We start from the raw sequence: 19,177 nt of genomic DNA on the forward strand, positions 1-19,177 counted from the left end.
CAACTAGAAAAAAAGCTGGCCATACAGAAATAATGTTATAAGTGCTGTTCGTTGAAGTGTCTCATTTTGAACCCCCTCAGAATATCGCTACCCGGACGCCACCAAAGAATACATGCTATTCCTTAATGATTTCTTACTTGCAAAGTTTGGCAACACCAACTGTAAGGTTATAATGGCCGGAGATTTTAATTTACCGAATATTGACTGGGTATATTATCGGGAAGGTCAACATAATCAGGCCATGTCTCATGTTCTGAATCCAACTTTTTCCCTTGACTTATCACAAATAGTAACTATGCCCACACGAACCCACGAATCAGGCGAGTAACTACTTGATTTGGTGTTTATGAGCAGGTCCGTCACACAATCTAAATACTGGTGTGAAGTCTTAGAAGGGATTTCTGACCACAATATGGTGATCACGTATATCTCTGTGACATAACCGAGCAGAACAGAATAAAGCTTTTCTAGTCTCCGATTTCTCTAAAGCAGATGATGTGTCTGTATTGGACCATTTAGAGGAAAGTTATCATGATTTATGCCATTTTATTTCGCAAAATACTACGTCAGTAAATGATGCTTGGGAGAAGTTTAAATGTGTGGTATTTGAATCAATAGAACTATTTGTTCCCAAGCACCCCAAGAAAGTTAAAAGAAAAAAATTACCGACGATTACGTTACTTCCTAATGCGAAATTTGAGCGCAGCAAATAAGCTGTTTCACCTTTTCGATAGATTGAGGCAAAGAAATCGAGCAACACATGTGTGCGCTATCACAGAATTTTTTTTTTATTTTTCACACGTATTCCTTTAACAAAGACTCCACTAACAGTTCTTGACAGTCATGAAGGAAGCTTTGTGGTCGGAGAAATAGACTGATATATGTTCGACTTGGTACACCAATGCTTGATTCTCAAAGACGAGGTCTATACAAGTGCCTCGCGAGGTTGTCACAGCCGTGGGACGCGTTACGAGCGAGAGGAACGGGATGTTCTCCCGCATAAGTGTTAGGAAATTGCTGTTTGTCTTTATGTCAACATTAAAGTCCCCCACTACTAACATCGGTGTGGATCGATGGACGGTTAATGCGAGTTGCAGGAAGTGCACGACGTCTTTCGTGAGTGCGGTAGCGGACTCACGAAAGCGGTATCAGTCGGTCGGTGCTAGCGCTGGGGGGATGAAAGGGGGGCGGAGCTGGTTAGGAGGCCGACGATAACGCCGACGACGACACGAAACCCAGGAACGGACGCCAAAGAGCCATTTGTGTAGCCAGCCCTCCTCCACAGTCTCTCCTCCTCCCTTCCATCATCCTCCCTCGCCCGGAGAGCCGACAGCGCGCATGCGCGGCGGCGGAGCAGATTCGTCGGCGAGCTGGTTACGAGGCCGACGACAACGCCGACGACAACGCCGACGACGACGCGAAACCCAGGAACGGACGCCAAAGAGCTGCGCTCTAAAAAGCCCGGGGATTATACGGAAAATAATTCATAAAAATACTCTCCTGAAACGAATGAGGTCTAGAAAATTCTTCTCTACAAGAACACGTCATTGTATTCATTCCGTGTCACGGGAACTTAAAATGGAAATATTAAAGCGAAACATTGTTACAAGAATGAAACACTCACCACTTTTATTGAATCCTCTCCGGGAAAATTTTGGAGGTGCATTTCAGGGCCCGAATCCGGCATTCAATTTATTACAAGTGAAAATAGGTCTATCACGAACAGCTCTGAAATGGCTTGCCTCTTCAATGAATATTTTGAATTAGTCTTCACATGGGATGATGGTTCTACACCTCAAACACTTCATTCCATTAGGCACTGTATATCTGAACGAAGTATTAGACAAGACAGAATTTTGAACCTGCTCCTTAAAATAGATCAGAAAAAATGTCCTGACCCTGATCCAATTCCCAACGCTTCTTTAAAGAGATACGCCTAGTGGTGCTCATGTTTTCTTTCGCATATCTATACAAAATCTCTAGAATCTGGCGACGTTTCGAGAAACTGGAGGCGGGCTAAGGTAGTACCAATTTGCAAAAATGGTTCCAAGCATGATGTCACTAATTACCGGCCAATCTCTTTGACAAGTACATCTTGCAAAACGCTAGAGCACACCTGAACTACCCACCTAAATAAATTTGGGGAAGAAAACAACATTTTGTGAAAAACCAGCATGGCTTTCGCCGAGGGTACTCCACAGTTCTTATCCTCACTGAAGTTACACATGAAATCGGTCAATGTATTGATGTATCGGGTCAAATAGATATTATCTTCATCGATTTCCACAAAGCATTCGACAGCATATCCCATAGAAAGCTGCTTATGAAGCTGTCATATTTCTTAGGTAATACTCAGCTATTAAAATTGATTGAGGCATATTTGTCAGAGAGGGAACAAATTGTTTCAATAAATTCTGCTTGCACTGCCAATAAATCAGTTCATTCGGGTGTGCCGCAAGCATCTGTTATAGGCCCTTTACTTTATTTCATTTGTATTAGTGATATGGGAGCAGGTTTTTCGCCACAAATAGCCATCAAGCTTTATGCAGATGACACCATTATATATGCTAAAATATGCACTCCTGATGATCAACAGGAGCTTAGTAACCATTTAGAAAGAGTCACTCTCTCTTGTGACGATTGTCAAATGGAACTGAATGCATCAAAAATTGTTGATATGCGAATGACAAGAAAAAAAAAGATCTTTTAATTTTCTCCTACTGCATCAACGGAGCCGAATTAGCTGAACTTAAGCAATTTAAATATCTAGGATTTCTGCTCACACATGATTTGAACTGGTCGGCACATGTCGACAACATCTGTAATAAGGCCATGTGTAAACTTCGGTCATTATGACGAAAACTTCACGGCGCCACCCCAGAGGTAGAAACAAAGGCCCACAAAATGACTGTACTTCCTCTACTGACTTATGCAAGTCATGTTTGGGAGCCGTACACTCAACAAAGCACACTCAAATGTGCCCGCCTACAAAACAGGGCCTTGAGGTTTATTTTTAACACATACGCTAGAACCCAGTCCGCCACCGAACTTAGAAATAGAGCTCGCCTCATGACTGTCAAGCAGAAAATGCAGCTTAACAGGCTGACATTCTTTTTTCACGTATTAAGCGGAGACTATAGACTTAGGAAAACACATCACATTACAGAGATCTGCTAACCCCGAAACAATGCATTCAAAACATATTAAACCACTTAATTATAGAACAGAATCATTCAAAAAATCGTTCCTGGTCCGAAGCATAGACGATTGGAACAACTTGCCTCAAGATATTGTAGAATTTACTGATTTAAAATCTTTTGTAAAGGCTGTTACCAATTATATGTCATCGGTTGAGTATACGTTTTTCGTTAGTTGTTTGTCGGTTGCAGTTGTTTTGGCGCATTACATTTTCCTTAGACCCATATAGTGCTATAACTAGTTAATTGTAACTCATGTTTATTGTTTCATATTTGTTTATACGTTGTACCTTCCTATCCGGATTGCTTTCTATTGAATTGTTTAATCGTGTAGCCTGTACCTCCAGATTGCTTTCTAATAAATTGTTTAAACATCTACAATGTCTAGTTTGATGACAGCAATGTAACCGCAACTTTTTTCTTGCCTTGTGCTTAGAGTCTGAATAAAAAGGTGAATAAATAAGTAAATAAATAAATATAATAAAAATTTAATATTCCTGCAATTGTGAAATGATTGCCAGCCTTACGAGGGCTATCACTGAGATATTACGAGACATTAAGAAATTACCAGCAGCTAACAAGTGATGTTGCCTTTTACGGCGTCTTTACAACAGACAAAGGAAACGGCACACAACCTCATGCGAATGGCGTGATACTAAAGAAACACCACATGTTTCCTCTAAACAAACTGGGGGCGTGAAGGAAATCAAATAGTTTTAACGCACCTAAATAGCTTAGCTGTCGTTAAGAGGGAAATCTTTTTGCAAGGCCAACTGTACCCTACGACCAGCTGCAGGGCAAAGTGTACTTATCGCATTCTTATTTTGAACTCTCGAGTTACACTTATACTCTTTAATACTTAAATACGCTCCGCGGTTAACTGCTCGCGGATCGCCTTCCCGTCCTTATTTTTGCTGCAGTCTTTGAGGGCACCAACCTGAGTCATGTTTAGTTGTCCAGCCTGTGCGACGTCTTTCGTACTCGTCACCCTTCTTCGCCATAACAGCGCCAAGCGTAAGTATTGCTCGACTGATAAATTTTATAATCATGGCAATTAAAATATAGATGTGACGCAGGAAAGGCCGGTTGCTTAAAGCAAAGGACTCTTTGGATAAACATTTAGTTTAAGGCCGATTCGGATTGGCGTCATCAATCACATTTGCAACACATAAAGCCAACAGACAAGGAAACCAAGGAACGCGTAGGGAAACTTACTTGTAGCTTCAGGTATACTATTTGTACTGTAGAAATTATCAGGTGAAATAGACGAAAGTGGATGAAAAAGCTTGTAGCTGGCCGGGAGGTGAACGCACACCCGCCTCATGACGCGCTATGTGCAACTGCCACGTGAGCTGTCATAGCGACAATGCTTGCCGTCTTCTTTCTTGGACGATACTATAGCTTCAATGCATTCCTGTTGCGTGTAAGAAAATTTATTGGTGTTCCAGGTATTTTTGTGCTTCACGTTTTATTTCAAACGAAAATTGGCACTACAAGGCGTTTTTCAAAGCAAATTTGAGGGCATGCATCTGGAAACTTGTACTGAGAATTCCATCCAAATGGATGTTCCCAGCAAAAACACAGGCAAGGATTCCTTTAATTCAGAATGGCCTGCAAAGAATTTATTTAAATATTTATTTAGTGAACAACTGTCAACTGTTCAACAAAGTATCTGACCCGCCGTGGTTGCTCAGTGGCTATGGTGTTGGGCTGCTGAGCACGAGGTCGCGGGATCGAATCCCGGCCACGGCGGCCGCATTTCGATGGGGGCGAAATGCGAAAACACCCGTGTGCTTAGATTTAGGTGCACGTTAAAGAACCCCAGGTGGTCAAAATTTCCGGAGTCCTCCACTACGGCGTGCCTCAGAATCAGAAAGTGGTTTTGGCACGTAAAACCCCAAATATTATTATTATAACAAAGTATCTGGGCTTTTGGAGTCAGTCATGTAAGCAATTATTAAAGTTTTGCTCTATCGGCCACACTTAGTTTCGTAAATTTTGTGTTATCTCTACGAAAATATAACTGCTGTGTCTAGGATAAGGAACGTGCATAATTGGAGAAGAAGAAGAAGAAGTGTATCTGTTCGGTCGCTGTTTTTGTGCGGTGCTCTGAGTTTTCTGGTTTTTGGACATTTACGGCTACCATTGACGACGATTGACCAACAAGACGTCGGGCGAAGGTTCAACGAGCCAGGCGCCTTACAGGTACGACATTTATTTTTTGAGAACCTGGCTATTACCCTGCCGCTACGGTGGTCGGAAGCCGAGAACATCGTCACGAGCCTTATGCTCGTCCAAACGTAACAAGCCATATGAATGATGCTATGGGCCGTAAAGAAAAGCCTGGGGCCTTGCAAGCGTCACAAAGCTTCATAAAGCCGGCACGTTTGGTTCTCCACAACTCGGAATCAACTTCAGGGAATTCAGGAATAATGGCTGACGGTGAATTCGAGAGCAAGAAGCCTCGCCTAGAAGACAAGTACGATGACACAACATCGAATTATGAGTTAAGTGATGAAGAAGAAATGGGTGAAGACGCACCATTTACTTTGGTCACGTACAAGAAAAAGCGAGCCGAAGGCGTTCCGGTTGTCTTTCGCCCAAGTGAAGGTACTACCTTTTGGCAAGTAAATCCAAACCGAGTGTCTGCCGAAATAGTTTCCGCTGCCAAAGAAAAAGTGCAGTCTTTCAGGACGAACAGAGATGGAAGTTTCAGCGTCAGCGTTGCTTCCTTAGCGTCGGCGAAACGCCTTTTGATGCTTTCAAGTGTAGGCGGCCTGGAAGTCAAGCGCTTCATCCCAGAGTCATACACGCGAAACGTTGGCAAAGTAAAGCATGTGCCTCTGCAGTATACAGACGAACAACTCCTAGACTTCTTGAAAGACGCAGGAGTTATATCGGCACGCAGACAGATAAGGTATTCCCGCCAAGAAGATGGAGCAGTACAGTCACATCCGCTTCACACGGTGATTCTGACTTTCAGAGACGATCGCCCTATTCCAGGAAGAATTTACTTGGGTTTCACCAGTCACCCTGTGGAGGAATACCTGGGACCAGCACTTCGCTGCTATAATTGCCAGAGATTTGGGCACATGGCGAAAACCTGCCGTAGCACACGTCGGTGCAAAATCTGCTCAGAGGATCATGACCACAAGGAGTGCAAGTCAGTTCTTCAACCAAAATGTGCAAACTGTGCGGGGAACCATGCCGCCTCCTTCTCAGGCTGTCCTCAGAAAAAAGCAGCGGCACGAATGCGTCGACATGAGCTCATCCATGGAAGACAACCGCGACGCAATGAACCCGCCCCAAACCTTGAGATTGTTCATCCAGTGCCAGATCACCCACCTCAGCGGGCACCAGAACCACCACAGCCAAGAGCACCAACAAGCTATTCCTCCTCTAGAGAACAACCAACAGGGCAATCAAGAGAGCAATCAAGAGGATCACAGTCAAGTTCCCAGTCTTATGCATCAGTGCTACGGAAACTCAGACGACAACAGGCAGAAAGTAATACACAAGAAAGCTCCAGTACTCGCACACATTCCTCTCAGCGACCTTACTCATCTACTGCAGAAGTAACACCAGCTAATAGCGAGCATACCACAGCATCGGTGACACAACTGATTTTGCCAATGCTTTTCGCAGCTCTTAAGGCAATCCTATCTGCTCTGCCGGAAGCAAACAACCTACCAGAAGTGAAAGCCTTGTTACCTCTAGAAGCACTATTGTGTCAACAATACGGGCCCAAACTGCGGCAGGCACTACATGAATAACCACTACAAAAATGTCTCCATATTTCAGTGGAATGCCAACAGTCTTCGAAGGAAGTGTGCTGACTTTCGTAAACTACTTGTGCAATACAACTTCCCAGTACTTTCTATTCAAGAGGCGGGAATCAATGACGACTTTCGCCTCTCAAATTATGTGATATACAAGACTTCTCGTCAAGGTGCTGTGAGCAGAGTGCTCCTGTGCGTCAGAAAGGACCTACCATATTATCAAATTCAGTCCAGTGATTCGGACTTCCCGGAATTCATCGCATGTAAAGTATCCTTTGGCAAGCTCTGTATAACAGTGATTAATCTATTTCTACAACCTTCAAACCGCATTTCAGTAGAAGCGCTAGTGGATATCTTCAAGATAGCTCATTCTAATGTATTTATATGTGGCGACTTCAATGCACACAACATCATCTGGGGCAGTGATCATTGTGATGCACGGGGTAACGTTATAGAGTGCGCCATAGATAAATGCAACTTGACTGTTTTAAACGATGGGTCGGCAACATTCCTTCGTGGATATAATTACTCAAGCTGCATAGATGTTACCCTGTGTTCACATGATCTAGTGAATGGTGTGGGATGGACAACAGATATGGAAACGCGCGGAAGTGATCATTTTCCCATCCTTGTTAACCACCCTAGCATGTACTGTGATATCAGGCGTTACAGCAGACTAACCAACTGGCAAGCTTTTCGGTACCGCCTAACGGATCAAATTAATCAACATGCAACAGTGGAAAAATTTACAGAATTTTTGCAGGACAATATGAACATATGCACAAGGAAGGTCCCAATTCCAAAAGATTATGCTGCAGTTGACGGAGAATATGAACACCTAAGAGCCATCCGACGCCGATCCGAAAGAGCTTACCGACGGAGCGGAAGTTTAGAAGCATACAGAAATGCTCAGAAAATACACAATGTAATGCGCAGACGAATGGATAATCTAGGCAAACGGCGCTGGCGCGACTTCTGCGGCACGCTGTCTCCTCACACGGCTGTCCCACGAATTTTTCTAGTAATTCGTTCTTTAAGCGGACCTGTAACACAGAGCTTCCCATTTCGTGCTCTCGCTGTAGCACGGGACACGTGTGAAATAATAGTTGCAGATGAATTTTGTGAGCTTATTTCCAGACCTGCTTTCTCATCGCAATGCGCAGAGTTTGATATTTCAGTAGTGTTGGCTAAGCGCAAGATTACTGCTTGCTACTGGGCCCAACATCCTCAATTAGATCATACTTTCACATTAAGCGACCTTCAATGTGCAATTACATCATGTCGCCAAAAGTCCGCTGCTGGGCCGGACGGCATTACGTACAATATGCTAAGAAACCTCGGACCGACAGGTACAAATGCTCTCTTACACATCTATAATAACTTATGGATAGAGGAAACTGTACCTGACTCTTGGAAAGTCGCTCGAATCATACCAATTTTAAAACCTGGTAAGACGCCCTTGTGCCTTGAATCCTTCCGTCCTGTTAGTTTGACAAGTTGTTTATGCAAAGTAATGGAGAAAATGATTGACGCGCGACTTCAATGGTGGTGTAATGAAACGAATGTGCTGTCCAACTACTTAGTAGGTTTTAGAAAACATAGATGCACAATGGATGCAATATTAGATATAGTAACCTGTGTGGAGCACGAGCGTGCACGTGGGAACATGACTATAGCAGTATTCCTAGACATCAAGAGGGCATTTGACACTGTTAGTCACGTTCATGTTCTGCTAAGCATGTTGGAACTTGGACTGTCTGGCAGGTCCTTGCGATGGATTTCTGAATTTCTATCAGGTCGCAAAATCTTTGTTCAGACGGGTGAAGAAAAGAGTGCTGAACATGTTGTCAAACAGGGAGTACCACAGGGAAGCGTACTCAGCCCCTTCCTTTTTAACTGCGTCATGGCTGATTTACCAAGAAGGCTGCCATCACAATTAAAATTTTCACTGTATGCAGATGATGTGTGTATTTGGACATCTGGGTCTAATGCTCAACTACTTCAAATGGCATTGCAAGACGGCATAAATATAATCAACAAATTCTTGAGAGAGAGAGGAATGGTACTATCACAAGCAAAGACAGCTGTATTGCCCTTCACTCGAAGGCAGTTAAAAAATTTTACTCTTAATCTGGAAGGACACCCTCTAATGATTGTCAAACAGCATCGATTTCTAGGCATAATACTTGATAGGCAGCTATCCTGGGCACCCCATATAAAGAAACTCGAAAAGGAGGTCAATGCCGTAGTGACTGTACTTCGCAGACTTGCAGGCACATCATGGGGCGGATCAGTATCGTCCATGCTGACTGTTTACAATGCATTAATACGACAAATAGTTGCGTATTCCGCGCCCATCTTACACGGACTTTCCCACACTTCAGAAGAGCCACTTCAAAGACTTTTAGCTAGAGGACTACGCCTATGTCTAGGAGTTCCACGAGCGACTTCTAGTTCTCTTGTAATAGCTGAGGCTCGCCAATCACCATTTCCAGTTATGCGAACTACAGAAACATGCCGGCATTATTTCCGTCTTCAAACCCAGCATAAAAACCACCCATTGGCTCTAGACATAATGAAACGAGATAGAAGTTATGTTCATATAGAAATTCAAGAAAATCTTCACATATTGCCAAGAAATGAATTTTGGAACTCAGACATCGAATATCCTCCATGGCTGCTTACAGTTCCAAAAATCGAATTGTCAGTAGATGGGATATTCAGCAAAAGAGACATGTTCATTCGAGCTGCTCAACAACTAGCGCTGTACCAGATATATATGCGGTATTCAGGATACACACACGTCTATACAGATGGCCCCAGTACAGCAACCTCTTCAACTTCATCATTCATTATACCACACCTCAACAAACAAGAATCATTTAAGTTAACTCGTGCGACTTCGTCTACAACGGCTGAACTGTTCGCAATCCTAGGTGCGATAAAATTTATATTGTCAGTGAGAGATGCGCAAAAATGGGTAATTTTCAGTGATTCACAGGCGGCTCTAACATCACTCTGCAACACAAAGGGGAAAACATTCAGTGACAGTTTAATATATGAAACACCTAAAAACCTCACAAAGGCAAGCGAAGCGAAACATGCAATAGCATTCCAGTGTATACCAGGGCATTGCGACATTCCTGGCAACACAGCAGCCGATGAAGCAGCACGACAAGCACACCTCATAGATGATACATCTCCGCTCCCAATATCAAAGGATGAATTGCGCTGCATTATAAGGACAACGTCTCTCAAAATGTCTAGAAACACTTGGTTTGACCAGAATTCTAAGAGCTCGGACTTATACCATATTGATCCATTTATTGAATTGAAATTTTCATTGTCGTTAGATAGAACTATGGAAACCCTTATTCATCGATTAAGGCTAGGCACTGCCTACACAAAGCATTTCTTACACAGAATTGGCCGTGCGGAAACCCCCAAATGTGATTGTGGATTTGTAGACGAAGATGTATATCACCTCCTTCTAGATTGCCCACATCACGACACACCAAGAAGCCGACTTAAATCAGCGCTGATTAAATTAGACCGCAGACCTTTCAGTTTGAGGAAAATTTTGGGCCCTTGGCCAACAACGGCTTTGCAGAAGAGTGCTTTAAAAGCACTAAAGAGTTTTCTTGAAGACAGCGGCATTGCTGGAAGTTATTAGCGCTTTCCTTGTTCTCTTCATTTCATTGTCACTGTGTATATCCATCTGTTTGTGAATTATGTTATGTTGACTGTTCTGTTGTGACTGTATGTGATAATGCATTTACATAATGTATGTACCACCCGCTGACTAGACAATGTGTTATTAGACGGAAATATCTTTTGTACTTTTGAGACTTTCATCTACATAAGTGTGGAGACATATACATTGTATTTTGTGTGTACCATGTGTTCCTTACGTCATAGTGTTCCTGTGGAAACGCTGCGTGATAAGTCATGGTGCTTGTGTGAAAAGACTATTTGATACGTAACCTTGAACCTTGTACGATATGTGACGGAACCACTCAAGAGATGAGGAGTAGCCGGCGCCTTAAATTGTGCGCCAACATCTCCTTATATCATATCAATAAAAAAAACGTGCATAATTCCTCAGTATAGCATGGTTATCGGATTCCACGTTTTCGCTGTATTTATAATTAAAGTAATGAGAGCTTTTCTTTTCTTTTTTTTTAAGCCAGCCTTCGTGTACCCGTTGCTGCCGAAGGGTTACGCAGCGCCTACGATTTTTTCACCTGCGAAAACTGCTCTTGCACCTACTCGTTCGAACGAAGATGCCTGGTGAACAGATACAAGGAATGTTGGTGCGACGCTGGAACATACCGGCGAGGAATTCGGGGCCCCTGTATCAAGAAGAGGGACTGTATCCCAGATATACTGCTGTAAGACATGCAGAAAGGGCGAACGATTGCTTCTGCATTTGAAAAGCGTGCAGACAACTGGAGTATGGTAGCGAGGAGCCAAAATAAACAGCTTTATTTCTTTACGGGAAGCGTCTTTCGTTACCGTCAGCATAACGGAGTTAGTCGCCGGAACCACTTGCGAAGGTTACATGCGTGTACCGGAAAGCAAATAATCATCGGTTGTTTTTATGTCCAAGCGGGGTGCAGTGCTCTGTTTAGCCTTCCGTGAGTTTTTGCGGACGCACGTCAGTATCGTTGTACTTTTCGTACTGCACTCTAAAAACTAGGAAGGGTATCGCGGGAGTGAAGCGGCCGGTTCACTCTTCAAAGCGTCGTTTTACTCTCGCAAAATGTCGAGGAGAGTGAAATGCATTGTTCACTCTGTCACCAAGGAGAGAGTGAAATGTGCTTTTCACTCTCCCCTTCAGAGAGAGAGAGAGTAGAACTACTCTTGCGGCAATAGAGAACAAAACGTAGCGTAATCTTCTGCTTCAACTGTAGGTGGCTGGCCCCGAACATGGCAATGTATCATTCATGCACGCTGAGCAAAGAACACATCGTTTTGCTTCTAAGATGATGATGCTGTGTGGTGTTTTGTGGCGCAAGGGCCAGGTTTGGCCAAAGAGCGCCATGACAAGTGGTAATGTTAACGATGTATTATGGAAGATGTGACTTGGCTGTAAAGTGGCCTAAAAATAGTCGCTGTAAAGTGCGTAAAATCTACGTGCTATAATATTATGGCGATGACTAATGACGAATACTATGAACATTAAAATCCATCGTAAAGGAATGATGCATTGTTTAAAATATGCGAGATGTTAAATTGCTTACAGCACTACTGCCTCGCCAGAGCCCTTGAACCACAAGGGCCTAGAGGCATGTGCTATTCAAACTAATTATCGCAGCGGCATCCTCTGAAGAGAGGAAGCGCTACGAACGTGTGGGGCTAATATTATGCAACACAACATCTTTCAAAAAACCTAGGACGGTGTTGGTGTCAAAGAGTGGTTCTGGGCCAAGTAACATAACAGGATGAAGGGGGATGTGGTGCCGGTATGCTAAGAGAAAATGTTTTTTTTTCTTTCGGATTCGGCTTCCCGACACTCCAGTAGGACGTGGAGGACGGTCAGCCTCTCCCCGCATCTACCACAGGTTGGAGGCTCGTTTCCCGTGTGTAAGAAGATATGTGTGCCAAAAGTGTGTCCTATTCTTAGACGGCAGAATAGGACATCTGTCCGGCGGGATTTTGTTACAGGAGGCCAGAAACCTAATTGTGGCTTTATTACATGCAGTTGCTTCTAAGAGAACAGTTCGCCGCAGTTCAAAGGAACGCGTAGCGAGCGCTCTACTTTTTCACTCGGATTTGCTCCACCGCGCGCGCGCGCTCAAGATTGCGGAACAACACAGCACCGGAGAAAGGTGATCCGTACAGCGAGCTGCACCGCCGCCGCGAAGGCCAGCCAACGGAGATCGTATGTCAGCCATCTCGCGTCGCTACGAAAACACGACAGTCGTTCGTCATGCCTTGGATATAACAGCAAATCCTCCACGGTAAGTGAATTCTAACTTAGGTGCACATTCTCCGTATATGTCATGCTATCGCCAGGAAGTCGTCGCTGCGCTTAGCCGACGCGATTGACAAAGGACTAGGCATACGCGCTGTGTCTCTCTATGTCAATCGAAAAAGCCAGTCGTCGCGATAACTGCATGTGATTTTATCACGTTGCCGTTGTCCGTAAAAGCTTTAAAGATCGCATACGCTGCCAGAACTATGGTATGTTCAATAAGACTCCAGGCGAGAGGACGCTTAAAATGGTTCGTTCACCAGCCCGTGATTCCGAGCCTATGCGGAGCGTGATTAGCGTGCGTTTTTTGTGTTTGAATTTATTCAGTTTAGCAGTCTACTGTGTACGGAACGCTGTTGAACTAAGGAATCACATAACGGAAGGCGTCATTTTGCTGGCAGCATGCTTTTTTTATAAATAAACCGCGCGCTTGACGGCAGTGGCGTAGCTAGGTCTTCTGGCACCCGGGGCCCATAGGTCTTCTTTCACCCCCCTCCCCGGGTGTAGCCGGCTGAAAGAGGGGTGTCTTCAGACGTATATGACACCCCCCCCCCCCTCACTGGCTCCTTGCACCCGGGGCCCACGGCCCCCCGGCCCCCCCTGTTGCTACGCCACTGCTTGACGGTGTCTCGCGCAGGGGGAATCTGCGACCACTGAAGTTACGTGCAGCACCAGTGCTAGTTAGAAACTTTGCCGCAGGCATTCAGCTGCATGCTGCAAGAGGTCAGTTGGGCGCGTTATCTTGAACTTACTGAAAACGCATGAGGAATCCATGTTTTATGCTGAAAAGAGTATGAACCCCATATAAGCGATCTTGCGCGCGGCAGCTACAAGCGACGCGATGGAGATGGCTGTCGCGTTCGCTCGTCGCCTACAAGTCGTACTCCGTGCGAGCGACGATATTGAGCGACGCCTCCCCGGTGTTGCCGGCATGAGGGCTGCAATCACGCGTGACGCGTGCTTTAGTAATTAACGTTGATGTATTTTACTAAAAAAGTAGCATAAAATATTTCCGGAGGTCTTGCCGTTGGTTCTTATCCTTGCACGTATAAAAATTGAATCATTTGCTCGTTCCGCGCTACAATCGGTAGTATTTGAGCGATGTACATCTAGTTCCGGCTTCGTGCTATTGGCTAGTCGCTCATAGCACTTTTGGGCGACGAGCGATGATTTCTAGATTTCCAGAACCGAGCCATCTGTTCAAGCGACGGCCCGTTTTGTCGCTCGTCGCCGTCGCGCACTAAATCGCTCTCACAGTGTTTATCCCTAAGACTGAACTGTTTTTGCTCATGTATTGAAATGGTGTGATTATAGGTAGGTCTGGTTTTGTCTGCTGTTGCGGTTTTCGTGCATGGTGCGAAACTGAAAGGATGCTTATGTCTACGAACTCGATGAATTGTCGAGCAGCTAGTTATGCATCGGCATCGAATATAACGGCCGCTGTGTGGAATTACAATTGCAAGGGCGCTTCTTTGCATACGCTTATTGTTTTGGACATGCCTGTGCATTCGCTAATTTGAGTTGGCGTGTCAGAGTTATGTCATATGAATCAAGAAGTGGTTTAGGGGCCCTTTAAGCCACCCTGAGCAATTATTCCTTCAGATATATTTAAACATACTTTAGTGATGATGCATAATAAGGTGATCTAGTCTGGCTCCTCAGTGTTTTAAAATTTTTGGTTTCGAGAGACATGTTTCCCGTGCCTCTTGAGTATCTCTTCTAATGAGGCTTAACTGTAATGTATGCACACAATTGTGTAACTCCTCCTGCAAGTATTATTCCTTAAGCCTGGTCATTGATGTGCAAAGCTTGTGGTTAAGTTTTGATGACCGTACTTTTTAGAGCTATGTTTAATAATTCAGGCTGTTCTTATTGGTTCTTCGATGCAGGAGACAATGCTTACGAAATTATTGGCCCTGATGACGAGAGCCCTCAAGGGGCAAACGACATCTCTGTTGCAGAAGTGAGCCCGATACCACCTGAAGTTACCATGACAGGTGGCACGGCAGCAATAGATACAGAGAGGGCCATGTCTACTGCAGCTGCAACAGTGTACGAGGCAAGCAGCAGTGTGTCAGCATCAGCAGCAGTGTCAGAAGGAACCGCACCAGGCCTGGTAGAGCAACATGTGTGCTATCACTGTGACTTTTTTTTAGTGCATACAGCTCATTTGCTCAACATACAAAAGCTTTTCACCACGACTGTGAGCCAGTGTTCTTGTGCAGCAAGTGCAAGACTAAGTTAGCTGTTATAACGCAGTACTAGCATCACTTTAAAATATGCAAACATATTACAGTTGTTGCCTCCCCAGCCAGCCCACATAGCGACAACAACGTGGAACACATGGTGGGACACACCTCTTCTCCACTAGAAGATAGTAGAGACTGTCAGTGTTGTTGCTAGATTAACTTTTCTTTGTAGGCAACTAGAAGGACAACACAGGTGTTATAAGATTGTTGTTTATGTTGTTGTTGAAGAGGTAAAAAAGAAGTTTGATGCAGCTGAAGTGCCAACTGATATTGAGCAAATCAAAAACAACCACCTGAGAAAGCAACACTATCGAAATTTGGGTATCTATGTGCCACCAACTCTGGTAAAGATGGGATAGGACAGAAGTGTGATGAAAATCACACAGACACTGCTGTTCCATCACTGGTCACAGTGAGCACTGACTTGTAGGGCAAGAGAGTCAACTGAAACGAACATTATGGCGTAGTGTCATGCTCCCATGTGATGACTTTCCATGTTATTTCGCATGATACAGCTCAACCTCCAGAAACGACTGCAACTTGTCTGTAAAAAACTTTCACAAAAAATTATTCACAACACTATTAACACAGCAGTATCTTCTTTTTTTGTGGGTTCGAGGTTCCCGGGTGTCCATTAATGCAAAAATTGCGGAAAAAAAGAACATGTGTCGTACTTACACCTTTTTATCAAGTACGAGGGGGACAGAACTTTTCTAGTCATGCATCTTCATCATACTATCAAGTTTTTAAATGCCTTTTATAATTATTATTACCACTTATACCTGAGTGCATTGTATGCATTTAGCAGGTGTAAAATCAGGTCAGTTGGATCAGATGCCTTATCTGCAAGAGAGCCCTATATTCAAGAAATTTGAATTAAAATAGGTACGTTACAGATGCAGTCTTTCAGCACTTTATTGCGTGTGGTTTAAGCATTGCTCAATACTTTTGTGGATGGCAGTTTGAACCGACACAGCACTGCGCTTTGTCACGGTCACGTGTCTTCAAAGCGGTGTTTACCATTTGTGTTGATCTGTTTGTGTATTCATAGAGCAAGTTTTTAATTTATTTTTTCCGCATTCTTGTGCTTGCACTGAGCTTGTATAAGGCAGTTACAAAATGGGCGTCACTATAACGAACTTTTCTGTTGAGATTACACTTGCAAATAATAGTGTTCAGATGGCCGCACTTCCATGTAGGTGCACCGATAGCTTTGGGTATGTTCTCATGTTTGTATAAATCTTATATAAGCTAGTTACAAATTGTATGTCACTAAGCATTGTGATATTATTTAAAGAACTGCTTGGTTGGTTGTACACTTGTGAATTAGTATTGAGGCGGTGGTATTTCCATGTAGGCGCACTGCTAGCTTTCTGTGTGCTCACGTGTTTGTATTAAGCTTTTACAAGGGAGTTACAGCATGTACGTCACTAAGCGCTGTGATATTTTTAAAGAACTGCTTTGTTGGTTTTACACCTGTGAGTAATAGTACTCGGGTGGCACTAGTCGTGTGTAGGTACACAGGGACCATTTGTATACATTATGCTCATGTGAAGTAGTTACAAAGTGTATGTCACTAATCACTGTGATATTTGTTGAAGAATTGCTGTGATAGTTTTACACATGTGAATAACAGTGGTCAGGACACAGTACTTGCGATGTATAGTTGAATTTATACAGTGCCAAGACATGGGCTGTATACGTACCAAAAGAAATGTATGTCATTATATTGTTGTGATTATTACTGTTTGGATGTTATTAAACTCTAATAACATTTTTTCTTGTATCTACTGAGGTATGGCAATTTGTCATGCAACCAAACTGAGGACCTGAACTTGTGCATACAAATAAACAGCTAATTTAAGAGTATACTGCTCATATTCTGCGAAACCAGTTTAACAAATCTTGTACTACAATGCTGGAAAAATGACAGAGCTGACAGGGATGTACAGAAAGAGTTCTGCACTGGCTGAAGGACTGCCCCACACTGGAGTTGGTAATGTTGCGTTTATTGGAGTAGAACAGTAAGTGCACTTCTATTAAAAATGGGATAGTCAATGCAGAAACATAAGGCAGACGAGCAGATGTGGCACATTTTTTTCAGGGCCCTCCATGCCTACTACTGCATGTCTAGTCTTCCTGTGCTCTTCGTATAAGCCCCTGTTCATCCAAGGTTTTTACTCCATGACAGTTGTTCTACTGGGTTCGTAGCAATATTGAAGAAAAAAATGCAATGGTTTTCAAGAACTTTCGAGGCCCCGACACAGTAACTTCAAGGACCTGGTGCAGTTTTTTTAGTAGTTTGGACAGGCAATAACTTGTTCAACAGCATCGTTAACTTTAAGCAAACAAAATAAAACAAAACAAATCGCATTTCACTGATTTCAAACATTTGAAAGACTGCTAATTTGCCTTTCACACTAAACGCACACAAGGAAGCATTTCAAAAAAGCGCTCAAAGTTTTTCTGCAATAGCACAATTAACTACTTGGGCCTGCAACATTTGCAGTTTTTGAATACTGTCTGGTTTGACAGTGTATGTGATGTCATCTGTTGCCTCAGCCTTTCACCACCAAATAAGCAAGTCGTTTGTAATTTCCTTTTATTGTGTCTGTAGCTCTCGAGTTGCACATCACGGCTTTTCTTTGAATGCCTCAACTGTTGAGCTTCCTGCTTCTGCTCCTCCAGGTACATTTGTCGCCTGTTCCGTGTGCCTAAAACTGGTATCTGCAGCTCCTTTGTCTTTTCAACTTTAACGACGTCGCTTTCTTTCTATTACCTCCACAGACAATTCTCTGTGACATGCGAAGAGTGTCACAGAAGGGAAAAAAACGCTTGGCAATGTCTGCTAAGTCTAGCCAAGTGTAAAAATTTAAGGACTTTCCAGTACTTCTAAAAATTCCAGGGTTTTCAATGCCTTGAAAATGGCATTTTAGAAATAAAGGGTTTTCAAGGATCGCTACAAACCCTGGATTCTAGCACCTAAATAATTTTACAAGCTTATTTTGGCGTGGAGTTTGGAAATTCATGCTTTTTAGCTAACGCTGCACTATCTCTGTACATTGAAGCCACGAGAGCGCAACCATTTTGGAGTAAAGCAAAATACTGAAAGCTTTTAATACCACTCTTTTTCTATGGAGCTTCGTATTGCCTAGTTTACGAATGTGCCTGGTTTTGGTGGGCGTTTCTTCGACATTTTCTGTGAGAAGTAGATGACTAACCCCCATATTCAGAAATGTATCTTAATACAAAGCTCATGCTTGACTTTATATAAACGACGCCTGGTGCGAACGTCCCCTAGACGCTCACTGCCTTTCTTTTGGTGCGTTCACGGCTTGCGTCATTTAGATCAAGTCAAGCATGGGCTTCAAGTTATGATGCATTTCTGAATATGAGGGTAAGCGTGCGCAATTCCGGGCAACGCATTGTGCCATTGACACTGAGAGGAAACGGGTTAACAAAGTTAACGCCCTATGCTCCTAAACTTTTGCCTACCTGTGGTGTGCGTGTATCGTGCAAGAAGGAACAGCGCAAACACCAGGACGAAAAAAAGCATCAACCACACCAGTGCTTCGTGGTGTGGTCCATGTTTTTGCGTCGTCCTTGCGTTGTGCTGTTTCTTCTAAAATGCTCAACCAACAAGCCGACAAGTCCATCCTGTGCAGATATATTGAACACACGTATGAATGTAGATGGTCTTCGAAGCTTTTAGAACGAGCACTGCCACCGGATACGAGCAGTGCACGCGTAACAAGTGGACACATTAGTCATTTAAACATGCGTGCCAATGCATGTGACGCGGCTATCGGCATAAGCAGTCTCCAAATGCTGGAATGCATGCTCTTCAAAACGCTAGCGATCCGCTGCTAATGCAGGACAATAGCTCACAGCGGACTGAACCGAACTTTAAACTAATGCACTTGAAAAGAACGCCTACACGGCAGCGTGAGGCACGTCTAAATGCCTGGTACTGGC

The 19,177-nt window shown here is 43.6% G+C and overlaps 2 long non-coding RNA genes across 2 annotated transcripts in view; both read left to right on the forward strand.

Annotated features, from left to right (window-relative positions):
* LOC135914296 (uncharacterized) overlaps positions 1-19,177 on the forward strand; it is a 256,733-nt gene that overhangs the window by 201,295 nt on the left and 36,261 nt on the right. The gene's annotated exons all lie outside the window — the stretch shown is intronic.
* Positions 3,954-11,471, forward strand: LOC135914279 (uncharacterized). The gene is made up of 2 exons (XR_010568261.1): positions 3,954-4,211; positions 11,163-11,471. It is a non-coding gene; the product is annotated as an uncharacterized lncRNA (long non-coding RNA).

Source organism: Dermacentor albipictus, chromosome 8 (genome assembly GCF_038994185.2).
Source record: "Dermacentor albipictus isolate Rhodes 1998 colony chromosome 8, USDA_Dalb.pri_finalv2, whole genome shotgun sequence".
In the NCBI taxonomy this organism is placed as follows: Eukaryota; Metazoa; Arthropoda; class Arachnida; order Ixodida; family Ixodidae; genus Dermacentor; species Dermacentor albipictus.